Genomic DNA, 12,345 nt, shown 5'->3' on the forward strand with positions numbered 1-12,345 from the left:
GAGAGCTTATCTATAAAAAAATCAATCACCATTCTGTGTAGTCATGCAGTGTTAGAATTTAACATCTGTTCCTTAGGGGGAAAATATCTTCTCTTTTTTCTAGTGTCTTCTAATCTTTGAACAAAATAGAGTATCATTTGATATTTATATAATCAACATGAGTATATTTTTATGGTTGATATACTTTGAGATTTTATAATACTTTAAGTTATAAGACATACCCTGCCAATTTTCACAAAGAGTTTAAGAGAACTGAATTTATTAAAACAACAACAACTACAAAAAAAACACCTTGGTAGGATTTATTGCAACAAGACAAACTGACTATCTTGAGAACTAAATGCAATAAATAAAATCTTTTATGTTTATGTTTTTAAGATTCTATGAAATGAATCCACAATAGATAAAATGAAAGTAAAAATTGTAATTTTTCAATAACTTTGGGCAATTTGAGTGAGCAAAGTAATTGAGATCCTATAAAGAGCCTGTACTACATCTCTTACTAGCAATTGTAGAAGAAGTATTCTAAATTACTAGCCATGCAGCTAAATTAAGAAGCAGCAAATATTTATTTTGCTAAGTACTTACTCTGTAAAAGGGACTTTCTTGGGAATTACAGAAAAAATTTTTAAGGAATAAGTAGAGGTAGACAATATTCTACACTTGATCTTAGCCAAAAGGCCAAGAAGCAATGAGGTAGACAATATATAAACATATTAGCTAGCTTAATGGTTATAGTAGCTTTGGAAAAACAATGGAAGTATTAGAATTAAATGATCTACAATGACAATATATGAATTACATTATATTTAGTTTGAAGTATTAGAATTAGATGATCTATAATGACAATATATGAATTACATCATAATTAGTTTGGGAAGAAAGAGGATATGTAATTTTCATAGACTTGAAGAAGCAGAAGGAATGAGCTTTGCTGATATTCAGAGGGAAGTTTTCTGACCATGGCCAAATAATTGAGAGGATTAAAGCTTCATTTTTTTTCCTGACAATTTTGTTATTAGAAAATCATACCTTTACTTAGATTAAGTCATCTGTAGATGATAGGACCAGACCCTACTATCGCTCTTCAGTAATTGTAATTGCTTGTTGAATTCTCTCCATTTTCCTCATTAAACTCTAAACTTTTTGAAGTAATTGAATATTTTTAATGTATTGCCCCTCATTATCATCTTGCACAGTTCATTTTAGTTCCTTTATGAATAATTGATGGTTACCATTTATTCTTTAGTAATTCCATTAAATAGAAACCTATGAGGGCCAGGGATGTAACTTAGAGGCAGTGAGCCTGCCTGGCAAGTGCAAGGTCCTGAGTTTGATTCCTGTAATTGGAAAAAAAAAAATTTTTAAAGAAAGAAACCTATGATTCTATTACTCAGTTTTTACTCATTCACATTGCTCAGAATTTTTTATCCACTACACATTGATCTCTATCTGTCCCTTGTGCAGCCCATACTGCTAATTTGGCTCATCAATATTTGATTTTCAGAGATCAGCACACCATGGCTCCCAGGGAGGAGGAGGCTTCCAGGTAGGCATGCTGTAGCTCCCAGCATAGAGGAAGCTTCAGGGTAGGCGTGCCATGGCTGGGAGGCCAGAGGAGACCTCCAGATCAGCATGTCATGGCTCCCAGGCAGGAGGAGGCATCTGGGTAGGTGTGCTGTGGCTCCCAGTGTAGAGGAAGCTTCTGAGTAGGCGTGCCACGGCTCCAAGCCCAGAGGAGACCTCCAGATCTGTGTGCCATGGCTCATAGGCAGGAGGAGGCTTCCAGGTAGGCATGCCACTGCTCCAAGCCCAGAGGAGATGAGCTGCACAGGAACTCACACACACCCTACCCCCCACCCTCAAGTCAAAATGAGAAGACAGGTAACAAGCCACAGAACCAGACTTCCAGATCACCTACAGCAACCCCAAAAGGAAATGAGATGGAACACTTTGATACTCAATCACCTGGACTCCCTGACCTGGCAATAAAAGAGGATCTGGAAAAATGAAATCAGAAATAATTTCTCACATAACAGCAAATATTGTGCCCATAGTGCAAAACACGATTAATAAATCTAGAGAGAATACAGATAAAAAAATAGAGAAGCCAAGGATGGAATACCAACATAGGAAACAAACTGAATCCATAAAACAGATGCAAACAGATTTCCAGTAGATTAAAAACTCCATTGAAAGTCTATGCAGCAGAATGAGCCAATGTGAAGACAGAATTTCAGATATAAAAGATAAGATTCCAATTAGTGACCAGGAAAATAAAAAATTCTTTTAAATTTTAAGGGACCATGAGAAATCAATCTAGCAGCTGCTAGATGATGCAAAGAAAAATAACACAAGACTGATGGAGTCAATGAAGAAAGAGGAGAGAGTGCAGATGACATAAAAAACCTGTTTCCAGAAGTGATGGCAGAAAACTTCCCAAGCAGGGGAAAAGAATTTGACATACAGATAAGTGAGGCATATAGGACTCCGAATAGCCTTGATGAAAAAAAAAAATCTACACATAGGCATATAGTTGTTAAGATTCCAGAAACCCAACAGAAGAACAAAATTCAACAAGTAGTTAGAGAAAAGAAACAAATCACATACAAAGGAAAGCCCATTAGAATCACAGCAGACTTCTCAGTGCAAACCTACAAGGCAAGAAGAGCTTGGAGTGATGTGTTTGAAGACTTAAAGGAAAACAATCCCCAACCCAGGTTGATGTACCCTGCAAAACTATCTTTTAAAATTGATGGTGAAAAAAGATACTTTCATGATAAAGAGCACCTCAGGAACTTCATAAATACCAAACCAGCACTCCAAGAACTTTTAAACAAAATCCTAAGAAAAGACAATGAGGATCACAACCCCAGGAAGCCCAGCAGAATGAATCTGCTGGGCGTGAGAAGAAATTAAAAGCAAAGGGGGAGGATCAAACAAAAAGAAAAAGTTATGACAATGCTAACTAAATACCTATCAGTTATAACCATCAATGTTAATGGTCTCAACTCACAAATCAAAATAAATAGACTGGTAGAATGGGTCAAGAAGCAAGATCCAACAATATGTTGCATCCAAGAAACACTTAATTCAAAAAGAAACTCATAACTGAAAGTTAAAGAGTGGAAAACAATACTCCATGTGATGGAAACTCAAAAAAAAGCAGGAGTAGCTATCCTTTTTGCAGACCAAGTGGATTTCAAACCTACTCTGATTAAGAGAGACAAAGAAGGATATTATATCCTTGTAAAGGGAACAATCCAAGGAGAAGAGATGACAATCATAAATGTCAATACACCAAACACTAGTGCAACCAACTATATAAAACAAATACTAATGGACATGAAAAATCATATAAGCACTAATACAATAGTAGTGGAGGACCTCAACACCTCATTGTCACAAATAGATAGATCAACTAGACAAAATCAAGCAATGAAATAATAGAACTCAATCAAACTATTGAAGATATGAACCTAACAGATGTTTACAGGGTGTTTCACCCCACAATATCAGAATATACATTCTTTTCAGCTGCACCCAGGTCATTCTCCAAAACAGACTACATATTCTCTCACAGAACATATTTAGGTAAGTGCAAAGGAATTGAAGTTACCCCCTGTATATTATCAGACCATAATGCGATGAAATTGGAGATCAACAGCAAAAGAAACAGCAAAAACTTCATAAACACATGGAAATTTAACAACACACTTCTGAATAACCAGTGGGTCACAGAGGAAATTAAAGAAGAAATCAGACAGTTCCTTCAAATAAATGACAATGACAATACAACATATCAGTATCTATGGGACACAATGAGAGCAGTCTTATGAGGAAAATTCATAGCAGTGAATAATCATATTAGGAAAACGGAGTGTGCCCAATTAAACAACCTGATGCTGAACCTCAGGCTTCTAGAATGAAAAGAGCAGGACAACTCCAGAGCTCGTACAAGGGAAGAAATTATAAAGATAAGGGCAGAAATCAATGCAATGGAGACTAAGAAAACAATACAAAAAATCAATGCAGCCAAGAGTGGGTTCTTCAAAACAATGAACAAAACTGACTAAACCTTAGCCAACCTTATCAGAAAAAGGAAAGAAAAGGCCCAAATCCATACAATGAAATGAAAAGGGTGAAATTACAAGAGACTCAGCAGAAATCCAGAGAATCATCAATACCTACTTCCAGAACCTATACACCAACAAGATGGAAAACACAGAAGAAATGGACAGATTCCTAGACACATATGAATTACCAAAGTTAAATGAAGAAGACCTAAAAATTCTATACAACCCAATATCAATCAATGAAATTGAAAATGTAATTAAAAACTTACCAACCAAGAAAAGCCTAGGTCCTGATTGCTTCACTGCTGAATTCTAGAAGACATTTAGAGAGGAACTATTGCCACTAATGTTTAAACACTTCAATGAAATTGAAAGGGAAGCAATACTCTGAAAATCATTCCTAGAAGCAAATGTCACATTGATCCCCAAAGCAGAGAAAGACCCAACAAAAAAAGAAAACTACAGACCAAACTCACTAATGAACATAGATGCAAAACTCCTTAATAAGATACTGGCAAACAGAATGCAGACATTATCAAGAAGATCATACACCTTGACCAAATGGGATTCATCCCAGGGATGCAGGGCTGGTTCAACATACACAAATCAATCAATGTAATACGCTATATCAATAGGGACAAGGACAAAAACCATATGATCATCTGAATAGATGCAGAAAAAGCATTTGACAAAATCCAACATGCATTTATGATAAAAACCCTACAAAAATTTGAATAGATGATCTCCACCTCAATCTGATAAAAGCCGTCTATGAAAAATCAACAGCCAATATCATACTAAATGGTCAAAAGCTGAAATCCTTCACACTAAAATCAGGAACAAGACAAGGATGTCCATTATCACCACTCCTGTTCAATATAATTTTGGAAACATTAGCCACAACAATTGGACAAGAGAAAGAAATAAAAGGAATAAAGATAGGAAATGAAGAAGTCAAATTGTCATTATTTGCAGATGACATGACACTTTACATAGAAGACCCAAGAACTCCACCAAAAGTCTTCTAGACTTAATAATCAAATTCAGTAAAGTACCTGGATACAAGCTCAACACACAAAAATCAATAGCTTTCCTCTAAACGAACAACAGAGTCACTGAGAAAGAAATAGGGGAAATAATTCCTTTCACAATAGCATCCAAAAAGCTGAAATACCTAGGAATCAACCGAATAAAAGAAATCAAAGACCTCTTCTCTGAAAACTATAGCACTTTGAAAAAAGATATTGAAGGGGATGTCAGAAAATTGATAGACATCCCTTGCTCCTGGGTAGGCAGGATCAACATAGTGAAAATGGCTACACTTCCAAAATTGCTATATAGATTCAGTGCAATTCCAATTGAAATCCCAGCAGCATACTTCATAGACCTTGAGAAAACAATCCAAAAATTCATTTGGATCAAGAAGAGACCCAGAATATCAAAAGCAATTCTAGGTAACAGAGACATGGCAGAGGGTATTACAACCCCCAACGTGAAATTATACTATAAATCTACTGTGATAAAAACAGCATGGTACTAGCAAAGAAACAGACCTGAAGACCAGTGGAACAGATTAGAAGATGCAGAAACAACTCCAGACACACTCAGCCACCTCATCTTTGACAAAGGAGCCAAACACCTTGGCTGGAGGAAAGACAGTCTTTAATAAATGGTCCTGGAGAAACTGGGGTTCAACTTGCCAAAGACTAAAACTAGGCCTATTTCTCTCACCATGCACTAATCTAAAATCGAAATGGATTGAAGATCTAATTATAACAACAGAAATGCTGAACTGGCTGAAACAGAGTTTAGGTAGAACTCTTCAAGACATTGGGGTAGGAAAAGACTTTATGAACAAACCTAAGTTGTCCGTGAGCTAGCACAAATAGTCAACAAGTGGCATCTCTTTTTACTAAAAAGCTTCTGCACAGCATGAGAAACCACCAGCAGTGTGAAGAGACAACGCACAATGTGGGAAAAAATTTTCAGCAGTGGTCCCTCAGACAAAGGTCTACTATCTCGAATATATAAAGAACTTTAAAAAATCAGACCTCCCAAATTTAAGGACCCAATCCAAAAATGGGCATCTGAAATGAACAGATGTTTCTCACACAAAGAAGTAGACACGGCAAATAAACATATGAAAAAATGTTCAACATCACTGGTCGTTCAAGAGATGCAAATGCTAACAAGGCTGAGATTCCACCTCACTCCATAAAGAATGGCTTCTATCATGAAATCAACCAAGGACAAATGCTGGTGGGGCTGTGAGGAAAGAGGAACGCTGCTCCACTGCTGGTGAAATGTAGACTGGTGCAACCACTGTGGAAATTAGTATGGAGCTACCTCAAAGAATTATAAATGGAAGTCCCATTTGACCCAGCTGTTCCACTGCTGGGTATTTTTCCCAAAGAATTAAAAGAATCTACAAAAAAACACAAAAAAAACAAAAAAAAGTTAAGGGCTGGGGATTTAGCTTAGTGGTTTCGCTGCCTGCTGTGCAAGTGCAAAGACCCAAGTTCGATCCCTGGTACCCCCCCCAAAAAAAACCCCATGAATTAAAAGAATCATACCACAGTGATATATGTGCACCCATGTTCATACCAACACAGTTTTTAATAGCTAAAACTTGGAAACAGCCCAAATGCCCATCAACTGGACACTGGATCAAGAAAATGTGGTTTTTTAATAAAATGGAGTACTTCTCAGCCAACAAAAATGATAAATTAGAGACATTTATTGCTAAATAGATGGACCTCGAGGAGATACTCATAAGTGAAATAAACAGGACATATATGTGTAAATACCAAATAGTTTCTCTAGTGTGAGAATCTGAAAGTGTAAATAAGGACTAAAAGGTATACTAGATAATGTGAAATAGGAAGAGAAGGGGCAAAGGGGAGGGGAAGTGGAGGGGTAGGGGAAAGGAAAGAAGGGAATGGAATTAATATGAGAAAATGAAAAAATGGAAAAAAAGTCTTTGTAAATAGGGAGGGATGGAGGGGTTGAAGGGAGGGCAGGGGAAGGGGGAAAAAATAAGAACCAAGAGAGTATGTATAGGCGCATATCTCCAATGATGAATGTCATTATATTGTACACTTAAAATGCACCAATAAAAGGATATACAAAAAATATTTGATTTTCAAGCTAGTAAAGAGGTATTAGAAAATTTAATAAATTTTTCACTGTTTACGTAGTAGTATACTTTCCTATAACCCTGTTTTTCTTTCTTAAACTAGGTAAAAAGAAAATTGTCACAATTTTGAAAGACTTACCAAATATGTCTTATTCTGTATAATCTATGCTGTCTAATGATAAATTTCTACAAATATTAACTCTAAGTCTATGCTGTATAATATCAACTGCATGGTACTAAAAATTTAACTAATGCTCTCCTTGAAAATTTTCTGGTTGGGAATATGGTTGATGGTTTCCAAATACATAAATTAGAATGTCAGATGATATTAGCATTTCTGTACATTACCTACCACATGGTTATTTCTAGTCAACTTTACGTCTTTATATATTCTGTAAATCTGTAATTTAAAGAACAATAGCTTATTTTCATATTTTTAAAGAAAGTTTTATAAATTATTTCTGAGCAGGGCCAGGGATTTAGCTCAGTGGCACTATGCTCGCCTGGCAAATGCAAGGTCCTGAGTTTGATCTCCGGTACCAAAAAAAAAAAAAAAAAAATTCTGAGCTACATTATTGTTTTGTGACCTTTTTCAGCATTTAAATATTTGTAGACTGTGATGAGCAAAGCTTAGAATTTTCATTTTATGTTTCATATACTTTTTATATAATGCAAAATGACAGCAGGTATATTAGAATGTATCTACTTGAATAAGTATATTTAAATTATTTTAAAACCAATTCATATTCAGGTAATTTATGAATATATATTATTCTAACTATCCATATGATGAGTCAGTGCCTTTTAATTAATGATTCACTTAAGCACAATGCTATGAATAAAAATATATTTTAAAAAGTATAATAAATGTATGCATGACTTCTTTGATATATATTATTAGGGGTAAAATATCAGATATATACTATTAAAATAATATGGTCTCTTATGGTCTTATTTCATATATATACATATATATAGGTATATATACATTTATGTGGGTTTCTAAGTAAGCATGAATAAATAAATACGGCATAAGTAAATAAAACCCTGGTTCTTGAAGTACTAATTAATTATTTACATTTTCAGCCAATAAAAATAGTAATATTATCATCCATAACAGTAAAAGTTAAGGTTTCCCATCTAATGCTATTTCAATGAATCAGCAAGACATTTAACTACTCATGACTTCCTTTTTCTTTTTGGTTAAAGGGATACATCTCTTTCATGAGAATAGAGCCAAATCATAGAAGAAATTATGATTCCAGAGAAAGAATAACTTGGAGGGTGTGTGTAGGAAATTTATGCACCATAAAAATAATCATATATCTCTACAAGAATGTAATGAAATCATCTTCTTGACACATGAATATATTTGTATAATATTTCACTTTCTTGTGACAAGCCACAAACTATAAATTTCACTATTTCCAGTGTTTTTACAGCATAAAATTTCTTTAATCATATACTTCACATATTATGAATTCTAGCTTTAAAAATACCTGTTCAAACTTATAAACCTTCAACACTTAGTAGTCTTTGAAGGGTGTCCATAAAAACAGAAAATGACCATCCAAACTTAATTTTTAAAATTTTTCTATCAGTTAAGGTTCTTTGGAGAAACAAAATACCTCTATAAAATTTAAAAATCAAATTGCACATAACCAATATACAATGTTAGCATGTAAACATTCCTGTTCCAAAAGGGAAAATAAAAGGATAGCAATGCTGGATGCCTTGAAATTTTCTCTGATGGATAAAGTAGTCTACTTCTCTTAAGATCAGCCTCCCAGAAAATTTCAGTACTTGTGTGAAATGTAAAGAAAAAAAAAATCATCGCAGTATAACATGCATAATCTATTGTCAATTCCCAAGAGTCCTCTTTCCAAAATGAAACTTGCATTTCTATTCCACATTCCTGTCAAAATTTTTGTCTTCTGAACCCTGATCATAATCATTAGTTAAGCTCTATTTACATTCTAGAGCTTCTCTAGCAACACATACAAACTATACTACAAAGCTACTGTGATAAAAACAGCATGGTACTGGCAAAGAAACAGACCTGAGGACCAGTGGAACAGATTAGAAGATGTAGAAACAACTCCAGATACACTCAGCCACTTCATCTTTGATGAAGGAGCCAAACACCCTCACTGGAGGAAAGGTAGCCTCTTTAATGGTGCTGGAAAAATTGGGTTTCAACTTGTCAAAGATTAAAACTGGGCCTATATCTCTCACCATGCATTACACTAAAATCAAAATGATGAAAGATCTAAATATTAAAATGGACATCCTGAAGCAGCTGGAACAGAGGTTAGGTAGAACCCTTGAAGATATCGGTGTAGGAAAAGATTTTATGAACAAAACTTCAGTTGCCCATGAACTAGCACAAACAATCAACAAGTGGGATCTCTTCTTATTAAAAGGCTTCTGCACAGCAAGAGAAACCACCAGCAGTGTGAAGAGACAACCCACAATGTGGGAAAAAATCTTCACCTGCTCTTCCTCAGACAAAGGTCTACTACCTCGAATCTATAAAGAATTTAAAAAGATTAGACCTCCCAAATTTAAAGACCCAATCCAAAAATGGGCATCTGAAATGAACAGACATTTCTCAGACAAAGAAGTAGAAATAGCAAATAAATACATGAAAAAAATGTTCAACACCACTGGTCATTCGAGAGATGCAAATGAAAACAACACTGAGATTCCACTTCACTCCAGAAAGAATGGCTGCTCTCATGAAATCAACCCATAACAAACGCTGGTGGGGCCGTGGGGAAAGAGGAACCCTGCTCCACTGCTGGTGGGAGTGTAGACTGGTGCAAGCACTGTGAAAATCAGTATGGAGATACCTCAAAGGACTAGGACTGGAAGTCTCATTTGACCCCTCTCTCCAATGTATTTTTGAAATATATTTGAAATGTCCACATAGTCATTTCCCCTGTTGATTTTGTGATATTATATTAAAAATAAATCCTTGTTATGGACTTGAAGAAGAGAGCATTAGAAGAGCCCTGGGTAAATATGAGCTATTGATCATCTTCATTCAAAACCAAATATATATGTTTAAAATATAAAATATAAGTTTAAAGAACTTACATACAACCTGTTACTTATAACTTCTGCAATTCTGAAGTTTTGATTTCATAAAATATTATAGCATGTTGAAATTATTAATCTCAAATTTTACAGTAATCTCCTCTGTGCTTTATTCATCTGACAATTAAATTCCAAACTCAGAATCCATATAGATTATTCATGAAAATTTGTCATGAAAGTACCATAGAGGTTCAGTCCTAGATGTGTCTTACTGCTTGAACTACTCTAACACATACACACACAGAGACACTCACACACACACATAATATATACAGAGAGAGAGAGCATACTCTACTTCATTATATATATGTAAAGAAAATATTTCATTTATTACCTGTGCAAAAGTTCCAGCCACTTACTTCAATATCAGCAACTATATTCCTATATTATGTAACTCTTTTATACCTTAATTGTATTCCCTGCTATTATGTCTAATTACACATTTATTTTCTCTTGTTTTACCTTCTGGATATAAATCGTCCTTGTTTGAAATGCTAAGCCACATCTCTTTTTGAAATTACTCTATATAGGGTTTCTCTCATCAAGGAAATTTGACAGTCTTTTCAGCATCAGAGCTTTAATGCTAATTATTTGTCATATTTTTTATATCATATTCCCATTCCTTTACAGGAGGTGATATACTACTTTGTACCTTTTTAAATTCACAAATTATTTACAAATAACCTATTATGCCACAATGTCCCATTGACTCAGCTTGTAATTTGATATTCTAAATGTAAAATAATAACCAACACTAAAGAAATCAAATATTAAATAGTTGAAATCTTTCCAATAACTGAATATTAGAACACCATGTTAACATGTTTAAAGTAGTTTATATATATGAAAACAACCATGGGGTTTTATTCTAATATGTACTTATAAAATTGAATTCTGTTTCTTGAAGCAAGAATGGCAAATGAGATTCACATGAGCTGTCTGTTAATTAAGCACATTAAAAACAATTACATGAACAGATTCCATTCAAAAACGTTTTTATATAAACCGTAGATTTTTCTCTTTTTTAATCTGTTGTTACTCTTAATAAAATTTAATGCTTTCCTTTACTTTTCATTAGTTTGATTTGACTTCTCCAGACTAATTTTTAAAATTACATATAAATAACATAAATTATTTCTTTATATGGATGTCCCGCTAATTTAACTTATAACTACTTTTCCTTACTAACAAGGTTATGGTGCCACTGCGAATATATTTTATTGTTATGATAGCTGATTATGAAATTTATTTTGGGTTTTTTTTGTTTTGTTTTGGGGTTTTTTTGGTACCGGGGATCGAACTCCGGTCCTTCTGCTTGCGCAGCAGGCGGCGAAACCACTGAGCTAAATCCTTGGCCCTATTTTATTTAGTTATTTTTAGTTAAAAAGACCCAGAGTTTTGGAATGAACTCGTAACATGCATTCTTACCTCCTTCAAAAGACACATAATCTATCTTCTTAACAAAATTGTAAACGCACAAGTAATACTAAGTAGTGTTGACAAAAATACAATGTTTTACCGAGATTGCCATACTTACTCATCTTTTATGTCTGGAGAATAGAAATTCTCCATTTTCTTCTTCCCCACACAAACACCCTTCCACAGTTTCTATGAATGTGACTCTATTAGATTGCTAAGGCAAGTGGAAAAATTCAGTGTACTTCTTGCATCTCTGTTTTATTTCACTTAGCTGAAACTTCTTTGAGTCATTCATATTGTCATATGTAAAAACAAAATTGCTTAGTTTTAAAAAATTTGCATACTTCTACTATATTCATATATTATTTTCTTCATTTAGACTTTGAAGGGCATTTTGTTTTTTCTATATATTGGTATTGCGAATAATGTTGAAATAAAAACGCTCTTCACATTATAGATTTTAAATATTTGGTTATATATACAAAAGTGGGATTGCTGTATCTATCATATGGTGGTTGCATTTTAATTTTCTGAAGAACCTTAAAACTGTTTTTGTTTTCATAGTGGCAATATCCATTTGCAGCCTCAGCAAAAGGTATAATTTTTCTACCTGTT

General features: G+C 34.2%; 1 pseudogene; it reads right to left on the minus strand.

Annotated features, from left to right (window-relative positions):
- Nucleotides 1-594: 594 nt before the first annotated feature.
- LOC147823524 (U2 spliceosomal RNA) lies at nucleotides 595-693 on the minus strand (annotated as a pseudogene).
- Nucleotides 694-12,345: the final 11,652 nt, after the last annotated feature.

The sequence above is a fragment of the Heterocephalus glaber genome, unplaced genomic scaffold (genome assembly GCF_053883595.1).
Source record: "Heterocephalus glaber isolate CG9 unplaced genomic scaffold, H.glaber_assembly_v1.0 deba00001577, whole genome shotgun sequence".
Taxonomy (NCBI): domain Eukaryota; kingdom Metazoa; phylum Chordata; class Mammalia; order Rodentia; family Bathyergidae; genus Heterocephalus; species Heterocephalus glaber.